The 24355-nt window shown below is 39.3% G+C and overlaps 1 long non-coding RNA gene across 4 annotated transcripts in view; it reads left to right on the forward strand.

The window, feature by feature from the left end:
* LOC147908171 (uncharacterized) overlaps positions 1-23170 on the forward strand; it is a 124997-nt gene extending 101827 nt beyond the window's left edge. For all 4 annotated transcript variants that reach the window (XR_015546601.1, XR_015546600.1, XR_015546602.1 and 1 more), the window contains 2 exons: positions 20638-21089; positions 21646-23170. This is a non-coding gene — a long non-coding RNA (uncharacterized LOC147908171). The remainder of the gene's footprint in view (positions 1-20637; positions 21090-21645) is intronic.
* Positions 23171-24355: the final 1185 nt, after the last annotated feature.

Raw genomic sequence — 24355 nt, forward strand, 5'->3', positions numbered from 1 at the left:
CGTCACCCCTTCCGGCATGCCTCTCTTCCTCTCTTCCAGGATCGTTTCTGCGGGAATTAAACCTCGATATCCGCATGGAGTGAATGCACCTGTGCGACGGTGTGAAATGCGGGGCCGCGAGGACGATTCATCGTCGATGCCGGAATTAAGGGAATGCGGTGCGAGCTCTCGATATCGCGGAAATGACTCCGCAGCGGAAATACGAAACATTCCGCGAACGGAGGAGGAGCTCAGGCATTTGTTACTTCTTGGCTCTATCGAGTCTAATTCTCTCGTTTTCATTTACGATGGAATCGTAACTTTACTGCTGACATTTCATAAATTTCTTCAATTACTTGAATTATTTATTTTTTCACTTATTTAATCACTTACTTCTTCATATGAAAAATTTTGTAAAATATTAAACTAATTTATTATCTAATAAATTAAACTAATTAATTAAAATAATTATCTTATTTTTTTCAATATTACTCAGCAAATAATGCCAAAATAATGATAACGTCAAAATGATGATACACTATTAAAAATAAAAAACATACAGTGGATTATCTGAGACATGCAAAAATATTAAAATTAATATTTTTGTACAAAAAAAAAGTTAATTTTAACATTTTGCGTGTTTCAGAAAATCCACTATACGTTTTTCAATTAAAATTAACATTTTATTTTTACAATGCATTAATTATCATTTTGACGTTATCATCGTTTTGACATTATTAAAATGACAACAATTTGCTGCGTGAATAAGAAAACCATCTTTACGTTAAAAGTATTAATATACATATAATAGTCTCTATTAAATTGATGCGAATAAAATTTCAAACAGAACTCAGCAAAATTGGAGCAAAATTGTTTCTACGGGCTTCAATATATATTTTTTCATACAGGAAGAGAATTATTCAGTCTCCTTTACAAAAAAATCACTCATTTAATTTTTTATTTAAAACAAAACTGAAAAAAGAACGATAAATTTTTTTGCACCAATCAGGCATACGTAAATATAATATTTACTATTGTGTATGTTGGGAAACTCTCTGTATGAGGAAGAAACATGGAATCACACGTTGGTCGATCGAAGAACTTTCTGCGAGCTCGCGTCGGCGCTCTTAACGCGGATGCCTCGCGGGGTAAATCCGCCTATCGCATTTCAAGTCGTTACACGAAATTGCTAGTTCCATTGACGCGATGTGTCCGGCTGCGAAGGACAGTGGACTTGTCGTGTGTTCATCGTGTATCCGTCAATCGTGGAGGTGCGGCGCACGCCGCGCACGAGAGGTGATAAATTATCAAGGCCGAGCGAGGAAGAGAGAGAAGAAGAGGATTCGCGCGTGCAAGGATCGATACCTTTAAAAGCGTATATCGCCTTAGCCGAAGGATCCCCATGCGGACCGGCTCGGGTCCGCAATACCTAACGGAGTTTATTCGACATTGTTGAATGGCGGCAGTTGTAAAAATGATAACGGATGACCCGTGAGGCTGGGGGAACTCCCGGGTAATGAAGTACGGTCAGTACGGTCTTGGCCCCTCTTGCCGAATGCCGAGGCATTCTACCTAGAAGCGGCATTCCCCTCTGGACGATGTCGACTCGGATTTACGTCGCGTCTCTCGCGCACGTCACTCGTGGCCGCCGTTTAGACCGGCTCCGCTGGTGCGATCCAGCCCCGCGGTAAAGAAAACGATTTTAGGATCAGTTCCACGGATTTTTGGGCGAAAATAGATAAAAAAAAATTTATTGATACTCTAAGGCAAACCCTCTAAAATAAAAAAGATAAAATAAAAAAGAAAAAAATAATAATGTAACAAAATAATTATAATAATGCAAAGTAATACAAAATGCGACCAAAATTCAAAAATAAAATAATTATAAATAAAAGAGTTGAAGAAATAACAGAAAAAATTATAAAGGTCAAAGGAAGCTATAATCATAGAAATTAACTAGCCTATCTCTCGCTGCTGCAAATGACGAAAGAGCTCAGAATATGAGATAGCTAAAATTGGAGCATGAAATGTTTTACTCCGTTGGTTTTCTAATTAACGATATTAATTAGAAATGATGCTGCGGTTTCAATAAAGTTTTCAAAAATAGTTTACGCTGCTCATAAAATAGAATTTTGCGCGTATAATTTTCGCTACGAAGTTACCGATGCGATCTCCTTTCTACAAGCTTCGGGTATCGCCGAACCTTCCAGTTTCTTGATCAAAAGATTTCGCGCACGTTTATGACCGAGTGATTTATGATACCGAGCGATGCGCGTTCCCATCTCGAGCGAGCGTGATGCACGTGTCGAATCGTGCGACCTTCCGACAGTGGCGGCCATAACAGGCGGCGTAACGAAGACGCAATTAGACGATGAGCGTAATTGCGAGTAATCGGCGATTAAATTTTACAGCGCGGTCTTATTGAATAAGTTGTTGAGAAATCCATTTCGTAAAATCCTGCCAACTGATACGCATGGCCATTTGCGTTCGAGACATTTCTTCCTTTTCTCTTTCGGCAAAGATGAGATTAGGCTCGTTCTTTTTGGACTGAACTTTTGCACTAGTTCATTCAAAAGTCTATTGTCTCGTTAAAAAAAGTCATACATATACATCATCGAAATAGCGTGGCACGCCATCGCTTCGCTTCAGCTATCTACTGTAAATATTTCAATCGCATCTCGGCCTGTCATTACATCTCATACAACCATGTCTTTGTAACTATACTCGTAGGCTATAATTGCCACGTTTTTTGTAATTATAAAGACTTCCTAAGGTGAGTAAGGGAGTCAAGAGAGCGCGATTCTTTTCGTGAATTATTTACTCCCATGAAGGAATAAATGTCCTCGTCTGTGTAATCGCCGAATGGTTTATGGGCCGCAGTAACTCCGAACGTCGAAGATCGATGCCTGTGGGGGAAACACTCGGGGTCTAGGATGTCGGTACGAGACGAAGCGATACGCACCGTGAGCTCCATAAAATTTCTCACTATTACTGGGGAAAAGGCACAGCGTAACTTGTAATTAGCACTTGACGATGCATTAGTATCGCGCCCTCGTCTCTCCTCTTCTCCTCTCCTTGAGAACGCCCTTGCAATAAACTTGGAATGACCGACCGTTCACTGTTGGCCACGACGAATCGCAGTAACCATCGAAGAATCGAACGGCGGTCCTTCCGGAGGCAGGACCTGGTCTTATTTTTTCGCTATTGTTCAATCGCGAACTTTATGAGGTCGCTTTTACGAGATTTTTCCGGAACAGAAAGTAATAATTACTACAATCAGATATATATAAGAAATAAAAAAGTTTAAACCTTGTCTATATTCTCTATGATTATTTCGCTAAAATAACTAAGCACTATTTTATAGAAAGTAATATATTAGAAGCTAAGGCCTTCATTTTGTTTTAAAACTATGACTTATACACTTATGATACACGTACAGTACATATTATTAGGTAGATTATAAGTTTATCGAAAATGATAACACTGCAGAGAAATGCAAATTTGTTTGATAATGTGTTTCTGTCTCTAAAAGATTTTACTTTAAAGCGCTTTTACTTACAATTTGTACAATACCCTAATTTGTATAATTAAATGTATAAAATAACAAATTATTATGTATGTTTTAAGCCGGGAATATATGTTTATCTCGTAAATTTATCAAAGTATTACATCTCCGATCAAAAATTAAATTTCACGAATTAAATTATCATACAAATAACCAATTAATATTATCTTTCGCTTCGCGGAAGTCAATTGGAAGCTCGTGTGAATATCCCTACACAGGAAACGGGCTGTACAGACGGATATAAAAATCGATCGTTCCTCCGGCGACTCCTCCGGAGAGAAATCCTGTCAAATAGCCGCGCTTGGCTCGCGGTACGTGCCAATTTGCGCCCGTATTGCATACCGCTTTCACCTCTGCATCGCGCGTCTGCGACGCGCTCCAACGCTCCAACGCTCCAACGCTCCGCTCGGCCTCCCACCTCTCGCCGCGCCGCATCGCGGAAAAAGAGTCCGAGCCACGGATATTACGTGCGAATGCCGTGGCTTTCCGCGCACGGTATCAATTTCTCAAACGAATCGTGGGGCCACTCGCGCGGCCTCGCTTACCAGGTAGCGCGTAATTCTCGGGTACTCACCGACAACCGTCGACCCTGGCATGGCGGAATCTCTTCCGAACGTGGCATCGGAGGCGCGAAAGTTGTGCGAACGTCTAATCTATTCCGTTCACCGGAATAAATTCTCTTTGCTTCGGAATGCAATTCCCTCGAATTTCAGTGATTTCCTCAGGAAGCTGTGAATTGCGCGAGATTATTATGGAAAGAACGATTTTGCTGAAATATTTAAAATTTTTAATTTATTATCATTTGATTTGAACACATACGGTTTGAACTATGCGGTTGACGTTTCAACTTCTCTCATTCGTCATATCTTTGGACTCAGAATATCTTTTGACGTACTTTAATTTAATTCAATTTATTTGTGCATCAATTACAAGATAAAATAAACAAAACAGAGACTACAGAGTTAAGCGAGAAAAGTTGGGGTGTTAAGTTGGGTGCACAAATAAGTGCTGAGGCATCAGCAAAATCTGCTGCTCTAACGCCTATCGGAAAGGAAGAGTAGAGTTACAGTTATAGAAGTGCAAAAGCGGAACAAAGCGAAAATAGATTGAACTTAGATTATAAAATGAATAATTGCAGAACATAGATTAATATGAAAATTGAATTACAAAATATAACATAAACGCAAAAACATAAAACATAAAACGTAAAAAGTGTGAAACATAAATTTTTTTGTTGATTATATTTAAAATGACATCATTCCGGAAAGGAATCGAGTCAATCTTCATCCAATTCACTTCCTGCAATTATTACTATACATTCCATCTTCTACTGGGCACCAAACTTAGGGACAAAACATACAATTATAATCGCTATAAATGAATAGAATTATGCAATCTTTGTAATTATTAATAATATATGATTTGCACAATGATTAACCGCTTGCATTGATGTGATTTTTATTATTGATTTAAAAATTTAGACAGATCTGAAAATAATTTTATTGGATTAATCAAAATAGTGCAGGTTTTCAAGCAGAATAAGCAATGCTGCAAAAAATTTTGATATTCCAGCAATCAACTTAAGCGTCCTACATAATTATTTTAATAGTTCAACAAAATTATTTTCAGATCTGTATCTAGCTGAATTTTTAAATACTCCAAAGTTCTTTCATGCAAGTTTCAAAAAATCTGGAAGAGCGATCTTTCATTCCCAAATTTACCTCGTGGAGATTTTTTTATGACGTATAAAAATGAAATCACGCAGAACAAAATTCAAAGTTGCGTATGTATATTTTAAACGAGTGATTTTTCAAACTGATTCAGATTCTGCGATGTTAAATACACAAAGTAACGAAAAAGTTTGTGGCGCACTCTCTACTCTGAATATTTATTCAAAGAGAGATTTTTTTCCTATCTGAAAGTCATGTAAACAAAGTATTTACTGCGTAAATCATAATCTCGTGGAGAACTGTAACTTCGTCAAATATACAGTAAATTGGCAGAAAACGAAGATAAAAGATTTCGATAAAAATCTCGATTGCGACTGACATATTCTTGATTAACGTCTCCGTGTACAATCTCGACGTCGCGATCTTCAATAGACGACAACGTGGGAGGCGCAAAGTTGTCGACGGCTATTTGTCACTGCACACCACCATCTAGGAATTCATTGTTAGTCACAGACATGGCGTGCCAATCATTCGTCAATGACACCCGATGGCATTACTTGAAGGATGATAGAATTAAAATCACGCGAGACGAAAGCGAGATAAATGACGGTCCAATTGCCACCTACGTTACAGTCGTTATGTGATTCGAACGAACAAGAGAATATACGCGAAACTAGTATTTCTGCGCAGTTCCGCTTTCAGAGGTGTGTGAGATTGGTGTGAGAAAAAAAAAGCACATATACGAAAGAGTACAATCACACAAGCATGAACTTAAACGGATCAATCAACGCCCGCGTTCTTAGCCGCGATTCTATACATCGCAGTAAGCATATCCTGCCCTCTTCCTCTCCCCGCCGCTCGTGGAATTTAAAGGGAAGATCTCTCCAGCCCTTAACAGCCGCAATTGCTCGAAGGCCGGTGGCACGAGAGGGATAATTTCCAGGTCCGGCACACGTAAGCCGACAAGGACGAGACGATAGAGGACGATGAGCGTCGATAGCGCACGGTAGGCATTTCTCGCTGGAGAAGAGAGCCGCGCGCCGAGGACGCTGAAAATTGCAGCACGAAGAGGCCTAGGCGGCACGAAGTCGTTCCATCGTCCCTCGTCGCCGTGCCTTGTGCTTCACATTACGATGGTGTGCCTGTACGGCCCGCTCGGCGCTCGCGCGCGATAAACCCGGCATATAGTACGCCGCGAGCCGATACACCCGCGGCTACCCGGTGCAAGCGTAAACGTGAGCGTGAATGTGAACGTCGGCGATCGTGTGCCTCGAGTCCTTTCGTGTCTCAGTGGCTGGTCGTTCCGGTGCATACATACGCACACACACACACACAGAGGAGCGCGTATACGATCGGTGCATTTCTTTCGCGCTGTGGGCGCGGCCGATCTCACTCGACCGGGGAGAGGCCGAGAGGTCGTCCGCGAAGCCGCTGGGAACCAGCGATTGTCGCTTGTGCTTCGAGGAGCACGCACTCTCCAGCTTCCTCTCCCCCGTCCGCAACCTACGATTACCGAGCGATTTTCAGATCGGTAGCGCGGCCGACCGACCGACCGACCGACCGACCGATCGACCGGACGGCCGCATCGGCGATTTTTTCGCATGTCGCACGATCGTCCTCCCGCTCGCGCCGCCTTGGTGCTTTCCTCGAGACACGTTTCGGAGAAGCGTCTATAACGCGAGCCTGCCGTCGGCATGGTGCTCCATGGTGTCGTTATGTTTGCCGATCGGCTTGCCCATCGTGTTTCCTCCGCGTTAATGGCTATTATTGCGTAGTTTCTACGTTTCCTGGAGGACGTTTAAATGGATAATTATGTACCCACAAGCGCAATACACGTTGTGGATATCTATAACACCCGAATAACGCATAGTTTAGGAGAAGAAACGTATTCATTTTTACAGACACGTACAATTATCAATGAACTTGGGCTTTATAATGAACTTGAATTCCACTTCACGTATATCCACAAGGCTTTCCTTTCAACTGACTCCTTCTTCAAACCTGATTTTATTGAAATCGTGTTAAAAAAATTTTTTTCTAAATTCAATTCATGCGCATATTAATAAGTAATTCATACTAAACAATTAATTTTTTTCACAATTTTGACTATTTTTCCAACACATTACGTACATTAAATTTCAGATAATGTCGATATAATTAAATAATTTCAACGGATATAATGTCTTTAAATTTGATGTACATTGCAATATATATGCAGCGTCTGAAGAGATTAATTTTAAAATAGTACATGTATACATGTATGATTATATATGTATACTAAATGCAGGACAAACTTCAAGCACTTTTATATAAAAATATTTTGATATTACTTTGTTTTAATAATGGAAAATGTATAATTACATTTACGATTAAGAAGCTCAATGGCGACTATATTCGCCATCGACGTCGATGAGAATGTTGAGGCGTAGAAGATTCAGGGTCGATGATGAAACGATTCGATGGTGGGGTCGTGTATCAATCGGATCTCGAGGTTGCGTGCTTGAGGTCACGGAGATGGATGGGAATAAGGCGATTGCCCCTCCCACAAAAAGCGAGCAAAATCGAAGCAGGTGCAATTGCCGTTCGCGAGGTGGAGGAATCGTCGAAACAATTATAGAGCCAGGCGGGACGGGGTGTGCAGTATGCAATTCTGTCCGGGGCTACCGTACTTGTAATTGCTTCGGAAGCAATAACGTACGCTGAAAAAATTCAGTTGGAGGCCATAGGCTAGGTATAGCGTGATATAGCGTGACATGTGTAATGTATACGCTCACATGTGTCCTTTAATCAGGAATACGCGCAAACAGGATTTTTTTTAATTACGTGTTACACCGATTAACATTGAAATGTGCGTGCGTGTTCGCATACAATATTTATGTATAGTCGTATTAAACGGAGTAAATCACGAGTATGTTTTAAAATTGTGTGAGCGTATTCCTGGGTGAAGACGAAGAATAAATGTCCTATAAACATTTACTTTACAAGTATAGTACAATACTTCTATAAAAATGATGAAAGATATTTTGAATATCTCCTATAATCAAAATAGGATCCACATAAAATTAAAGTTATTTTTGATAATACTATATTTATGTTGATAATTTATTAACAGCAAAGCATTTATTATGCAATGTTCATAGAAAATTTGTTCTTCCTTTTTATCAAGGATCACGAAATTTTAACATATTTGACTCATCTGTATATACGCATGTTATTTCATTATTTGTAACATCTGTATACATGTTACTTTATTATTTGTAAACGTAATCTAGTAGTAAATGTTCCAAACAAAATAAAAATTTGCAAGATTTAATTTCACAATTTATTGCATATTTTATATTTGATCAATTAGCTAAGAGATAACAAATATTATATTTTTAACTTACTGATACGATCTAATTATTATACAACCGTTTATTAACGGTTATTATTTTATTATTTTTTGTTTAATTTTTTATGATTCGGATTTTGTTTTATGCTAATTTTACTTGACAAAATGAAATGGTTTGATATTTTTCTCGACCAGAGTTAATCAGAATATTTCCATTGCAGTTAAAGCATATCTGTGATTATTTATTCATCTTCATGTGACTGATTTTTCATTAATCTTTAAATGAGATGACCATTCAGAAATAGTTTTCTTTAAAACTTTATTTTAGAAGAGGAAAATAAAAAATATTAATATCCAGAAATAAAAGTTAATTATTTTTACATTTCTTTATCTCATAACGGTACAACTCATGTAAATTTAATTATAATATTATATATATATATATATATATATATATATACTAGTAAAAAAAATATAACTATAAAATTAAAATGTTTTTGGAATAAACATTCCACTTACCACTTGCATATCTTTAAAGCATTTACTGGAAAAGGTTAACTATCGAAAAGACTCGGAGAAGAATCCTTTACCGTGAACATCGATTCGTGACGACAAGGATAATTCCACATCTACGAAAATAACGACTCCCGCAGATGAGGCTATAAAATATCGCCAAGTTTTATCGAAAGCTACGGAAAGCCGCGCGTTACGGCTCATCGTGGCAATATAAATTTGTCGAGCGTGCTGCAATCGGGCTCGTTGTCTCTCCTTCTCTCTCTTTCTCTCTTTCTCTCGTTTTGGTCATTATCCTTTTATTAAAGTGCTCGCGCGCGTTATTTAGAGAGGCGATCCTTGAGATCCGACCGATTGCTCGACTGGAAATTCACCCCGTATACGAGCGGTGCATCATCGTACTCGTCGCGTAACTGCATCTCGTAAATAAAGCAACATTCGATCGTGCGCTCATCCCTACCATCGCTATCAACTGATTTACGGCTATGAGCGACTCGGCCAGAAGTCCGCCGCCCGTAACGACACACGTATCTTTTTTACTGCTGCTCGCGAGTCCAATTCTGGATATTACTACTAGCTTCCGGAGATTTCGCCAAATGGAAGCCTCGTGTGTTGAATATCGTTACGAGGTTATCTTCCATTTAGTGATACTCTACTTTAAAATGATCTTTCTTCTTTTTTTTGCCAGTCAATTCCTTTCAAAGTCAAGACTAGTTTTAATCACATCTCTAACTCTATATTTTCTAAGACCAAAAAATAATCTTATGTTCAAATTTATCTTTTTAAATGAACGCTCTTAACATTGAAGGTTCCAAAATTGAATCGCACGAAGGTTCTCCAACTTTCTTTAAGGAAAAAGGAATTTCTGGGTTAAAAAATATTAAAAATATAGATTGAATGTTACGAAGTAAGAGCTTTAAGGTTAAATGACTAGATAAAACAGGACAGTCCTTTCTTAGAATCCTGAAATGATTGGTTTAGATACCGTTAAATAAGTGAAAGAGAAGTGCACGCGGCGCGTAACGTCGATGGAATGCGGAATGTATCGATCGACGGGTGAGTCGTTGCGATGGTTGCTTCTACTTTGCCACTAGCCAGTAGTAAAGGGTTACGGACTCTACCTCTCCCCCCCCCCCTCTCTCTCCTCTCTCACTCTTTTTCTCTTTCTCCTCGAGTTTTCAAGCCGCAGCCGGGAGACGTGCAACGCAAAGAATCTAGAATCTCGTTATCGTATAGAGCATGGATGCAGATTACGGGGCGTGTCGATGATCGTCAGCACTCCTGGACGAACCGACGGTGGGAAAGTAGGCGAGAATGAGACGAGGGATGGGTCTCGTTGGCTACTATCGCGCCTTCCACCGTGCAATTAGCGAATACGGCCACTCGCGAGGCCGCCATTATCGCGAATGTTTTGCGACTTTGAAAATTAGATATATCCCGTAAGGCTGTCTTTCAAGTCGGCTTAGAACGTGAACGACACTGCGCTGTACGTTCCTCTCTTTTACGCGCCATGTGCGGAGACGAAAATACACTCCCGGCCACTTCCGGTTTCACCCTCTCGTGCACCGAGATATCCGCACGCTTTTGGATAGCCGGTGAATCAATCTGGGTTGCTCTTAAGAGGGTCCATGTCTCGAGTGGCATCTTGATAGCAATTACCGCCGAGAATACCCTGCCAGGGTGTCAATCTAAGAATATGTACAAATAAAATTATAATATATATTTATAACCATTATTCATTTTTATTTTTAACATTTTTATTTATATCTTTGTTATCGAATAATATTAAAATCTATAATAGTCCATCATTATAAGCTTTTTGTTCAGTAGAAAAAAATTTCCTTATATGTACAAGATTATCATATAATCGACCTTGCGCGTCACGTCTTTTAATAGTTTTATAATATTTATTAAAGAGATAAAGTTATCACGTTTCCCACGCTTTTATAACGACTCTTAGGTATGCCTCTAATATTCCAGTAAATTAATTACTCTGAGCAGCTTATATTATGCATATCATAATTATCATGATTACTCTTATTATTCAAATCGTACTGCTTTCGCGTGTCGGAAACTGTCGCTCTCATTCGGATAGAAACAAGCGAGCCTTCTGTTTCAACAAATACCGTTAGTACACTCGATTGTTATCCCTACTTTAATGCCGATTTCTTTTCTTCCGAACCGTAGCTCTTCTTTCCTCTCCCGTTCTCCATTAATCTATTATCTCGCGGTGTATACGAGCGCGTTCCCATTAATCGCCGCGCATTAACATCCGTATTTAATGGCTGTCGTTACCTCGGTGCACCGCACGCCTGATGAGAACCAGTTAAATAATCAAACGTCACGTCGCGCTCGAGCAAATCGCGCGGCAGCGCGGAGAAAGTACCATAATTATCGTAATGCGTGCGCTTTAAATGCGCCGTTGCATTGCGTCCGTGATTTACGTAGCGCGCCGATCGAGCACGCGGAAGCATTTCCCCTATACTTGAACCTACGGGTTACGCTTCTGTTTCATTCGCTCGACTTCACGATGTATATACGCATCCGCCCCGCTTCAAATTTCATCCAGACGTTAGTTACGGACTAGAAGGCGAGACTCGATCGTGGAATGAAAAAAGAAGGATATTCTGTAACATCAGATACGTCGAGAAAAATTTGCGCGTACTTACTTGCTACACCGATCTCTTCCGTCATGATCTTTCACAGAAATGTAATAAGAAATTCGAAATAAATAAATTTCTGCACACGGAGATAATTTTCTCTTATCTTGAAAATATGATGGTCTTGGGACAACATTTTATTTCGAAGAATTTTATATAAATTTCTCTCATTCACTAATAAAATTACAATAATATATATAATAAAAAAAAAATTAAAAAAAATGATACAATATAATGTATAAGATAATATACAATATATATTATACAATATAAAATATATGATGAAAAAATATATAATAAGTTTGATTAAATTTACTAAAGTGCAAAAATCTTTAGAATATTATATTATATCTACCATATTTTCAGGGTAAATATTAAGAGACAATTCTGTCCGTGCATTGACTAATCGGTAAAAAATATGTTTTGTTTTGATACACTTAAAAAATACGCTCAAACGTAAGAATTGCGTTGATAGTATAATTAGCATATGCAGGTGCGATATAATGGTGATTTCTACACTCGCGTTCACACAAACGCCGTTGGTATCGTTGCAATTAAAAAATTAGCTGCGCACTTGCAAGCGGAAAAGAATAAGGTAGGTACGCGCGCGTTTTATACGTGCGTGCGTGCGTGCGTGCGTACGTGCGTGCGTGCGTGCGCCGAGTACCGGTAATTATTTCGACGGAATCGGCTCTGACGAGCTTAATGGCTGTGTGAGTCGGTCTCAGAGTACCGGCAATTAATCACTATTCATTAGGAAGGCGAGCCGGAAGCACCGACGAGGAAAACGAAATTACTCGCCGCGTGTCTTCCTCGTGAATCTTTCCTGTTCCAGGAAGATGATGGGGTTATGACGTAGCCGGTAATCGCCGGTACACCGCGGGGAGGAACAATCGCCATAATCGAAACCGCCGCGCTATCATTCGACACCGCAGAAAATGCTACAGTCATCTGGGGAATGAGTGAAAGAAATAAACATCTGGAACATCTGGAACTCCAGTAATTGCGGTTATCATATAACTTTATTTATATATACTTATTTATACGTATTTATTTATTTATTTCGATGTACTTTTCAAACGTTTTAAATTATTATCAACAAAACATAATATTGTATATAAACTTTTTTACTGCAGAAAATAGAAAAGTTTTTAAATTCTGATAATTTCAAGGTAACCCTTTTCGTGTGAATTTCTTTTTACAAATTCTTTTGACATTTTAAAACATCACACTATAAGTAAAACACACACATACATACATATATATATATATATATAAATATGTTATTTGCAGTGATTTCTCGCACCAAGTATAATTTCAATACATGTTCAACGACCCGTGTTCGTTTGTGAGAATAATCAATTCGAAAGATTGGCTTCCTTATCGACGATCCTCGGCGTCGATCGGGAAGCTCCTTGTCTCGCAAAGTGCCGTGGTTTCCCTAAGGCTTTGGGTTACATCCTGCGTAAGACTAAAGGGATCCGACGACCCTTCTTCCGACCGCTTTAAACAATTTTAAGGCTCATTTCCCCCCTTAAAGCGAATATCCCGCGCGGCACAGTCCTCCGCCGGATGAGATCGGAGCGAGACGGAGAAACGGAAGCGGGAAAGAGGCGAAGGGAGAAGGACGAGAAGGGAGAAGGAAACGACGAAGCGGGCGATGGAAGCGCCGCGAGGTATCAGCCAGTCGGTCTAACCCCCCTTGGTGAAAACTGAATGGTAACCCCTTGTATTTACCAATTACCTAAGTAATCTGCGGCCAGACTCCGTCTCTCTGTCCTCACAACCAACTCGTGACTCTCCTTCTGCGGTCTCTGGCTCCGATTTCTCGGGTTAGCCCACGGCGAGATAGCGTTCTTGTGCTGAACAGAGAGGCCTCCGCTGACAAACGCGAGACATTACGCCGCTCCAGGACCTTAAGCGACGAATAATTATATGCCCGCGATGCTGAGTAACCAACGGACACCCGACGGCGAAAGATTGTTCCTTAGATGTATAAGGGACTGAAACCGAACTTTGATGCTGTAACTTGATATTCCTTAACCGATATGTAATATTTCACGAATTGTTTAGATATCTAAATAATTTCATAATTGCGTTAAAACGATTACCGATCAATGTTTGTTTTCTATAGAAATTTAGAAAATAAAAAATAGATCAAAAGTTTCTAAAAGTTTTAATTCCAACACGGAAAGTATGATTTTGATGAAGTATTTAAAATTTTAGCTATAGCTACAGAGATCTAAAAATAATTTTGTTGGATCATCGAAATAATTACGTAGAAATCTTAAGCGTGATGAGCAATGCTATAAAAAGTTTTAACATTCTAGTAATCAATTTGAGTATTCTAATTATTTTGATGATGTAATAAAATTTTTTAGATATATTTGTATTTAGCTAAATTTTAAATATCATAGCAAAACCGTTTATTTCCCGAAAGATAAACCTTTTCAGCGACACGTTTGTGCGAATGTCCTTTTATAAATTTTCACAAACGTTTCATACTTCAAAAAAAGTGTGCAAGAATCAATCCTAGAAATGCATTCTGCAAAAGTGTACGTTTCATTAACGGTTGACTGCTAATCAAGACGTTAGACGTGATGATGCCGACTTTACTGCTGGCTGCAGTTTCACGCAGTGCAAGATGGTACACGGTAGACCCCCACGGAGTTCAATACATGAACGCGTGGATTAGTCGATCTGGAAATTAATTTCCTCCACGTCCAGTTATATCTCTTCAGCGGGGTTACCCGCGTAAAACCGTGAAACGACGATCCTCTTCGACGGGCATCGCGCGATCGCGAGGTCATCGCGGGTCGTCGCAAATTTCGCCTTCGCAGAATCCGCCGCGCGAATAAATCGCGGGTCTCTCCCTCTCTTTCTCTCGAATGTAGAAAAGTGACTACGAAACATAGAGAACCTGAATGAGCTCCATTACGATAAGTGCCCGACAGGCACGAAAGGCATAAATCCGAGACGAGTCGGAAAGATACATTTCCTCCTCCTTTGGCAGAAACGCGGATACACACCGAACGGCATAATTTTACTTAATTGGTACCTCTCGGCACAGAGGTTACTTTGCTTTGAATTTCAGTCCCTGCTCGTGACTCCTTTTTCGAACAACTGTATACTATATGTGTTCGTGCGGCGAACCTTCAGGTTTCGATCATTGTGGCTTTTCTGACGCATGTAAAGGCTGATCCGCGAACGGATCTCTATTAAATCCGACACGTAAATACGACGAATCAAGAATAAGCTGGCGTTACGTTAACGGTAGATTCATATTTCATAAACTACGTAAAGAGAAATCAGATTTTATAACTCTCTTATCCTATCGCAGTTTTTGATTTTTATTTATAAATATTAGAAAATATAATTTATGTATGTATATTATGTATGTTATTTTATTAGATTATTAAATGTATTTTTTAATTATTTTAATATCAATTTGCTCGTCTCTTGGTCGTTTAAATGAAGTTGTTAATGCAAATATATTTTAGTTTAAATAAGAGAAAGAGTCCTATCTTTTAGTCGACGCGAATTTTGATAATGTTTATATGTACCCAGGCAAAACAATTAGTCATGATAATGTCAAAATGAAGAGATAATAATGTTAACAACAAACAAACCGTATGATTAAAAAGTGTCCTTTAGTAATTATTTTGAGTCATTTTGTCATAATGACTTGTTCTACTTAGGTAAATTCATATATTTTTTAATTTAGTTACTTTTTAATTTCTTTAATTACTTGATAGTATTTGCAAATTGCATGTAAACATTACGAAGATCTTCTTTGATCAAAAACAGGATTCTTTCTCTTATATAATAATTCATTTATTCTTATCGATCTAAACTTATAATTTCTTATCAACGATCAGTTTTCCATTTAAAATACCATCATATAATAATATCAAACATATTTTTACGCGTATACCACTCATTTAGGATATAAATTTGCTCCAAAGGAAGAGATGGTAATAGATACGGTTATTAAAAAAGGACGACTAAACTATTCAGCTATAAACTACGTGTAATATCCTGGGACTACCGTGAGGTCACTGTGAATCGCGTCGAGAAAATCGAGGAATCCTTCAAGGATGGATGCATAGCTTCCGTGTGGAGCTACGGCGGAAACGGTGGAACGTTGTGGCATCTCGGATGGGAAAACGCGCGTGGATAGGCAGATGCATGCAGCGATCCACGTGAGTTCCTAAGCTCCTCTCGGAGGAAGATATCCCGCGTAACCCTTCGGGGTCGGCTCGAGGAGTCCTTTTCGCAGACGTGTGAGAGGCATAAGATGGCCGCTGCCACCGCCACCGGGTCGCGTGATTATTGCGTAATCAACGCTAATTATCGTGCCGTGCCATGCCATCGCGCGCGGTACGCTTTCCGTAAGAGTGAATCGCCGCGTTCTGTGTACACACCGGGTCTTCCACACTTCTTCGCATAGGAAGAAGCGACATGACGAGGAGGAAGATAAGAAAGAGGAGGAGAGAGAGAGGAGCGGGAACGCCGCGCCGATGTTGTGGGTTAGCGTACACGCGCGAAAGAGACATAATGGCACTCTTGCAATCTGCATACATTACACGCGCGCGCGCCTCTTCTCTCCGCTTCGTCCTGTGAGGAATCACCGTGGGGTTTCGTTCTCGTTCTCTCTTTGCTTCGCAAAGAGTTCTCTGTTTTCTCCTCTCCTCCCCCCCCCCCTTCCCTCCTCTCTCCCTCTTCGTTCTCGCCGCAATCTCTTTCCTTCTTGCTCTCGATGGTGTCGGCATATGTACGTATACTTTGTCCTCGGTGTTTCTCACGGAAGCTGACTCCGGGATGCATGACGGTCCCAAGGTCTCATTGAATACGCCGCCGCGTCGTGAATCGACTCCGCCACGCGTTTATCCGCGGTGGTCGCCGCGCCGGAATCGCTCGGAGTCATCCGGTTTCCGGTGTCGTTTACTTGTATTACATGGAAAGAAACGCTACGGTACTATGCAGGAAAAACTTAATGCGCTAGACCTGAGTCGCAGCACACTTCAGGCGTGCAGGATCCATAACGATATGATTGCCGTAGTTTAAAGTAGATATGTTCGACGGTATCGGGGAATTTTCGAGTGCGAAATGTTCGTGATAAATCCTCGAGCGATGGCGATTCTCGAAACACGCAGTGTCAATAATTCCTATAAATATATTTTTTTTTTTAATCAGACCATTAGCTTACGTAACCCAAATCTACGTTAATAACAAAAACTTTTGAATCTCAGGCTTTTCTAAAATTCACTGCTAGAGCTGAAAATCTATATTCTATTAGGTGTTGGAATTAATTCGTAGCGTTTTTTAATGAAAGAATGTTATTTATTTCACATGAGCATTAAAAAATACATTAATGAAAGTACTTCCCATCACTTGTAAAACGCTACGAATTAATTCCAATACCTAATACAATTCTACACTCCAGTTTTTGTTAAGCGCGCTACATATTTTTAGAACTGGCAGGGTGAATTTTGGAACACACCTTCAATTATTAAAGATTATCCTTCATATTGATTTTCAGAAATACTAACATTATTGGAACATCATGGAAAAGATGATTTTAATGCATCAAGAAATAAAAAATTTCAGCTATGATATAGATTTAACAATAATTTTGTTCAACCGTCGAAATAATTATGTAGGACGCTTAAACTGTTTACTGGAATGTCAAAATTTGTTGCAGCATTGCTCATCATGCTTGAGATTCTTACGTAATTATTTTGATCTATCAAAGTTATTTTTAAGTCTATATTTAATTAAATTTTCAGATACTTCAGCAAAATCATTTTTTCATGCAGATATTAAAAGTAACAAAAACTTTGAGTTATCTAAATCTCGTGGAATGAAATCTCACTCGAAGAGACTGAAAATTTAGCCTGTCTTGAAAAAAGAGTGACGATATAGTCTTTCTTGTTCAAAAGTGGCAGATTTTCACTCTTTTTTCATGACAGACTATATTTTCAGTTTCTTCGAGTGAGATTTCACGAAATTTAGAGAGTAAGTTTTATAAAATAGAATAATGAAAATAAGATATAATAGACGCACACAAATTTCGTTAAAACTGTTAAAAGTAACATTTCGAGCAATGTCTGGCCAATGGCGGAACGTTCGGCTCGAGGTGGCATGTCGCCGGAAAGGAGGTATCGGCCGTGTATACCAGACCAGATGTTTACTACCGACAATAATGGCGCGGGTGTTTCATTAATTAATAGCCTCCGTAGTCTGCGCAGCCATCGGACGTCTCTCGTCTGACATTTCGAGTGACAAGCCGGTGTTCCTAGGTAGCGTGACCGGCCGTGTCCCGCGCATTTATTATTCAAGGCTCCGATAGGTTACGTCGTAGTAGCTCAGTACTTGGAAATCGCGTTCGACCCGGCCGTATCACGCGTCGCATTAAATGCTCCGTGCAAATTGACGTCGTGCGTCGTGCGCGCGACCTGCCTGCTCGGCGGACTTGAGCTCTCGCCGAGAAACGCGCGGCTGCGGACGGGGATTAACGTGTCGCTTGCGACACGAATTTTATCGTTAATTTTGCACCATCAACCGTATCGCGGTACGCGATAAATCCTCAAAGAAATCGCGCTCCGACGAATTATGAAACGTTCCACGATGAGAGCGTATCCGCGTCGGCGGCTTTGAAGATGATACCGCCGCGAGGGAGAGAGAATGGCAACGGTGTCTTCAGTAGATAAAAAGATATCTCGAAGACACGCGAAATTACGATTTTCGCTTCTCTCTTCTAGATTAACTGTTCTATCTCTCGATTTATAATAACTTACAGTCATGCGTAATCTGTGGTGGTATCAAAATAAACGAGCGATTATACACATAGAACGATGACAGAGTCTCTGAATTTATCTTACGATAAACTAAATTATTTATTACAGTCAATTCACGACCAGTCCTTCGTCTTTTTACAAATTAATTTAAAGTTTTAATTTTTACCCGATTGAATTCCTTCAATCCGATCGTCTCTTTGTACTATTTATCTCCCTCTTTAATTTTTCTAATTCTATGTTAATTCGACTTTATCTGATATCCCACAATTCTCAGTACCTTCTTCCAGGAACTGATCTTCCCCTACTCTAATCTTTCAGTAATCCCTACTCATTACTTAAGTGTCGATACATTAACTCTTAACCTGACAAGATTTCATATTGTTTACTGCGATTATTTACTGCTATTCTCTTACACATAAAAAAAAACATTCCATATACATCAAATGTCGTTTAAATCATATTAAATAGATTTATAATGATTTTTTTTCGGAAGCGATCGTTCTCCTTCTAGTAACAATAAAATTCCTGTTACTTTCCAGTTACATTGAGAATTATAGGCGGTAGTCTCGAGAATTATAGAGGCCTCTTATTGCTATGGTACAGCGATATTCAGTACGCAGAGAGGAAGGCAGCGAGATCCACCGTATCGTGCCGTTTGACAAACCGCGCGCCATAAACAGGCTAGGCGCCGCGTTCTCCGTAGCCGCGATCTCCCGCTCTTGCAGATCCCCGCGACATAACCGTAGATTCGACCCGCGCTGCATATTTGATGTCGCCCGCTCCGAGATCGCCGAGAATTTTCCCCGGTGGATCGTGGCGGGCGGTCATAAGAGCCCTCAGTGATTGAGGGTTAGGGCAAGAGCCGATACGCCGGTCTCTTCTCTCTTCGCGCGCCTCAGCCCTCGGCCGAGTGCCTCGTGTGCCCCGACATTAACTTTTCATCTTTATATAATTCCACGGGTCATGCGCCCCCGCGCCAAGTATGTACCGCACGGACGTACAGCGGGGCCGTGCCAACGACTTCCCAACCCACCCTTTTTCCGGGCCGCGCCGCGCCGGAACCGAGCGTAATTGCCGGCGATAAAGATCCGCCGAGATACGAGCCCTCGTTACGAGATTTGCCACCGGTGGGACCGCCGATTCGCGGCATACCTCTTCTCTTCCACTGCCGCCTTTGCCTCTCTACCATCCCCCGTAGGCTGTATGCCCTTCGCGGCATCCACGTCGGGCTCCTTGCGTATTCACAGATGGATTTTTACGAGCGACGTCTACGAGCGACGCTGAGTGCTGTATACGCGACCCGACTCTCACTAAATCATTTGCGAACCTGCCGATTATCTGCTGCTTCGCCGTTCCCGCGTTTATGACTTTTACGCGAGAATGTAGGGCACCCGTTAGAAAATCTACGATTCAACCTAGTTGTGTGGGATTTTCCGCGCAAATTCACGAAGTTTCGATACAAATTAAACTCCCGTATATATGTCTTTGATTTTGAACGTACAGTCGCATAGCTAAGATACAGATCTAAAATTAATTTGACTGAATTATCAAAATAATTACTCAGCACAGATTATTTCAACCAACCTGCGACAACCTTGCGAATGTTATAGCAATATTGCTGCAAGCTTTTGTGCTTTGTATGATTGAGGATGTAGGAGATTGAAATATGATGAGCAATACTTCAAAAATATTGGCATTCTGGCAACTAGATGTAAAAATATCAAGTGTAATATTGCGCATAACAGCTAAATATTATGGCAAGTTTCTAATAATAGATTTATATTGACTTATATAAAATTTGGGGAGGGCCAAGTTCTGATTAATATCATCATTACTTTACTACTACGAAATGGACTGCACATCCATAGGAATGTTACACCTGGTATTTCTACATCATATTATTACAGCAAGCACTTTGAGCGTTCCATATAATTATTTTGATAATCCAATCAAATTATTCTCAAATCTCTATTTATTCAGATTTCTAAATTTTTAGACTTTTACTTCAGCAAAATCGTTTTTCTGTGCAAGTTTTACATTGAATGTAAATTATCAGTTTTATTGGCACGTCGTCAATTATTGTTCGTTGAAAATACTTTTATCTCAACCTATTCGACAGGTCGTCTCAATATACAATGTCGACGATAGTAGGGAGTGGAGAAAGAGGATGGTCGTGTAACTGGGAAACAAAAGATATGGCGCGACGGACGTACGACTTACTACTTTCGGGGTGAAAGAGAAAGAAAGAGAAGGAGAGGCCACGAAACCACTTTGAGGAAAATCTATTGCATCCGCGAGGGTCGTGTTTGGCTCGAGGCAGCACGCGTCGAGAGGGCGAGTGTGGGCTCAAATGACACGGAATAAAAGTAATGCCCGGCGATACACACCGCCCCTGCTAAGAACACCCTTCTTCTCACCCTACGAAGTCGGGACTGTTCTTAGTGCCGTCGCTGGAAGGTTCCCGCTGGGAAGCAGGCAATCGATATCCGGGATAAGAAATTCCCCCGCTTGCGCTAGGAAGTCTCCCTCCGCCATCGATTCGCAATTATTTTGCGATACGTCGTAACGAAGGTATGATGCGGATTGTTAGAATTACGCCTGCAAGATATTTGTAGATATCCCCTTATTTCAATAAGAGTGAAAAATAATCTTCATTATTTAGATATTTAGTGAAATAAAATCGAATCTTTGTTCACAACTTCAATTACTGCAAGAAATTTTATTCTTAAATCAATTGACAGTAAAATTAAAACAATATGTATGAAATTACTAATCTTCTCGAATTACTTTAGAAGATATTTTATTTTTAAATTAATTGACAATAAAATTATTAAAACAGTATAATTTTATTTAAATTCTTTTTATTATTCTCCACATAGTCAATTTTTTATTATTCAAAAATATTTTCTTTATTGTGTGTCGGAAAGATAAAAAAATGGTATTTATTTGATTTAAGAATGATTAAAAATATAGTAATATGAATCTTTATTTATTTAAATCAAACGTCGAGTTGATACAACGACGAGTTGATGACATTCATCGTGATAAGTTAAAATCACAATTGATCATTTGCGTCTTATTGGGACGTCGATCTAATCTTTCACGGAGGACTTGGGCGTTTTTTCAGATCTACCTGGCAAGTCATCGAATCCAATCAACAACGGCTTGAGAGACTACGACGTGTGGTTCGACGTTCTGAGAAGCTCTAGGAACTTTAGTCCCACGAATATCTCATGGGCACACGCCACAAGGACAAGCGGTGTCCATCGTTGGAAGTCGATTCCGTGAAATCGGCCGATCCAATTCACCTAGACGCACGCGAGATCTTTTTCGTTACTTTTAGACCGCTATTTAACCACCTGGTCATAATCCAACCAGTTTTTGTCCACTGCCGCGCTAACAGAATGGTGTCGAATAAAGAATGGCGTTCAGTAAGTTTAATCATGATATTAATCTAATAGTAATGCTTGCGATTGATCCGGCTGAAATCGATTCAGCACACTAAATTGATACTGCATTGAACTTGCAATATATAATTGTGTACTATAAAACAAACTTTCGCGATAAATCTGTAACTTTTAAATTTGAATCTTTTAAAAAAAGATTTAAGTTCGGCTTTTAAAATTTTTCTACATAAATAATTAAATATGCATACATATATATAATAGAATTTTCGTTAGTTAAAAAAAAATATCAGAAAAACCAAAAGCGCTGTATCAAATATTTTCCACAATACATGTACAAACATACTTTATTTTATATAAAATGTTTGAATAGACGAGAAGATATAACTGCGAAAATAAATGGCAAAATGGAAGGGTGACTCTATGAATGATGGGAAATAATCCCCTTATTGAAATAGCGGTAAAAAAAATTCATTACAATTCTCAGCAGTTCTAAAAGCACATGATATATCGTTCAATATGTCGTACAGAGTTCAAGGTCGATTCGAATCCCGGGGAATGTCGATTATATTGTAAATCGAATATGCTTACCTTTGGATAGAAATTGCATGAAGGAGCTGAAGAATCGAGGAAAGTTTCACTGGAGTGTGCGAATGTGCTCTGGCAACTGACTGGTAACATGACTGACTGTCATGTCTTCTATAATAATTTGATGTCGACTTTGAGTCTCCTTGAACACGAAAGCGACTTTATGAAGGACACGTCAAAAGGCTAAGTTCTCATTTTTGCATTTTTCAGCAATTTTTCGATCATTTTTATATACTCATAGAATTACTTTTTTTTTTATTTATATCGAGCATATACTTATCTGACATTTTAACAAAACGATTTAAAAATTAAAAATATAAATTAGCAAGTGTAAAAGCAAATTGAAAAAAATGGAATTTTAATCCTTAATACATACGATTGGGGGTTATTCGTCCTCACATTTCTTTCCTTCGAAAAACTATCAAATAATTACAATTACAACTTACAACATTTATATACATACAATTTCATTAACTGTTAAATACACAGTCTCACGGAGAAAAAAAGATTTGCTATGAACACGAAAGGAATTACAAAATTTAATTGTCAAATTTGTTTGATATTTATAGCAAATTTGTATATTTGACAAATGCATTTTGCATTTGTTGCAAATAATTTTTGTATCGAAAAAGAATAAATATTTGTTACATCTGCAAATAATTTGTGATCCCTATATTTACAAATGAATTGCCGTTAAGTCGTAGGATTAGCGTTCATAATTAATTTTTCCCTTCCATGTTTACAAATATTTCCTGAAGATGTTAAAGTATACGTAAGAATCACTAAATAATTTTTATTTATTTGTTAAAGTAATAAAAAGTATCCTGTCATACTAATAATGTGTAAGAAAAGATAAAAAAATCGTGTACCAAGAATGAATCCTACAAATTCTTTAACATTTGACAAGAGTGTATTATACCTTATGTCTTGCAAAAAAGTATTGTTCGAGGCAGCGGGCATTTCAATTATATTTCGAAAATTGGCATACTGACCTACTGAAGGGAATATATGCTATGACGTCAGTCGGTTTTCCTACATAGGGGCAATTCAGAACGGTGGGGTACAACACTCTGCGAGGGATCGATATTTGGTCCATAGGGTTCGTCGACATTAAAGAGGAGAAGACGTCTCCCCTGCCGAGACTTACATGTCCATCGCGTTGCATCGTTGTCAGCTACTCGCGAAATTTAGCACGCAACCGAATACGTTCGGATTTCAGTCGTGTGCGTGAAAAACGCATTCCTCGCTCCTAATTCTATTACCGACGACGGATCTTTCTTGGCGTGGGCCGAGATTGATCGTCGTCGAGGAAAAAAAGCAAACAGCCGAGCGTGCTTGACCATCCGGAATAAAGACCGACGGAGATGAAGGAGGGTGTCGATTAAAACTTTTGTAAGTCGCCTTCGACGGATCATTGGCCGTCTCAACAAACAAAAGTGACAAAGTTTTGCCGACGGTTTTTTTGTTTCTAGCTCGCTTTTTCTCGCGACTCAATCGCGTTGAGCCGTTAGTAGAATTAACCGTCGAAGCGGCTTACCCTTGTTCTCCCTCTTTTCTCTCCCTCATTTCTTACGAACTCTGAACGCGAACTTTCGCGAGATCAATCGAGACACATCCGGTGGGGCTGTTTATCAGCCGCGCGACACGCGAGCAAAATCAACGCGGAGAAAGTCGATGATGACTTGTTAGTATTTAAGTGTCATATCAATACATATAGTATTTAAGTGTCTCAAAGCATTACTAAAAATATAAAAATATCATTGTTTCGTTATACTTTTCGAATTTTATTATATTAATTCTTATTATTGACGCGCGAGATATTCTAAAGCAGAAAAATTTATATAA

The sequence above is a fragment of the Acromyrmex echinatior genome, chromosome 11 (genome assembly GCF_024713525.1).
Source record: "Acromyrmex echinatior isolate Ae372 chromosome 11, ASM2471352v2, whole genome shotgun sequence".
Lineage (NCBI taxonomy): Eukaryota > Metazoa > Arthropoda > Insecta > Hymenoptera > Formicidae > Acromyrmex > Acromyrmex echinatior.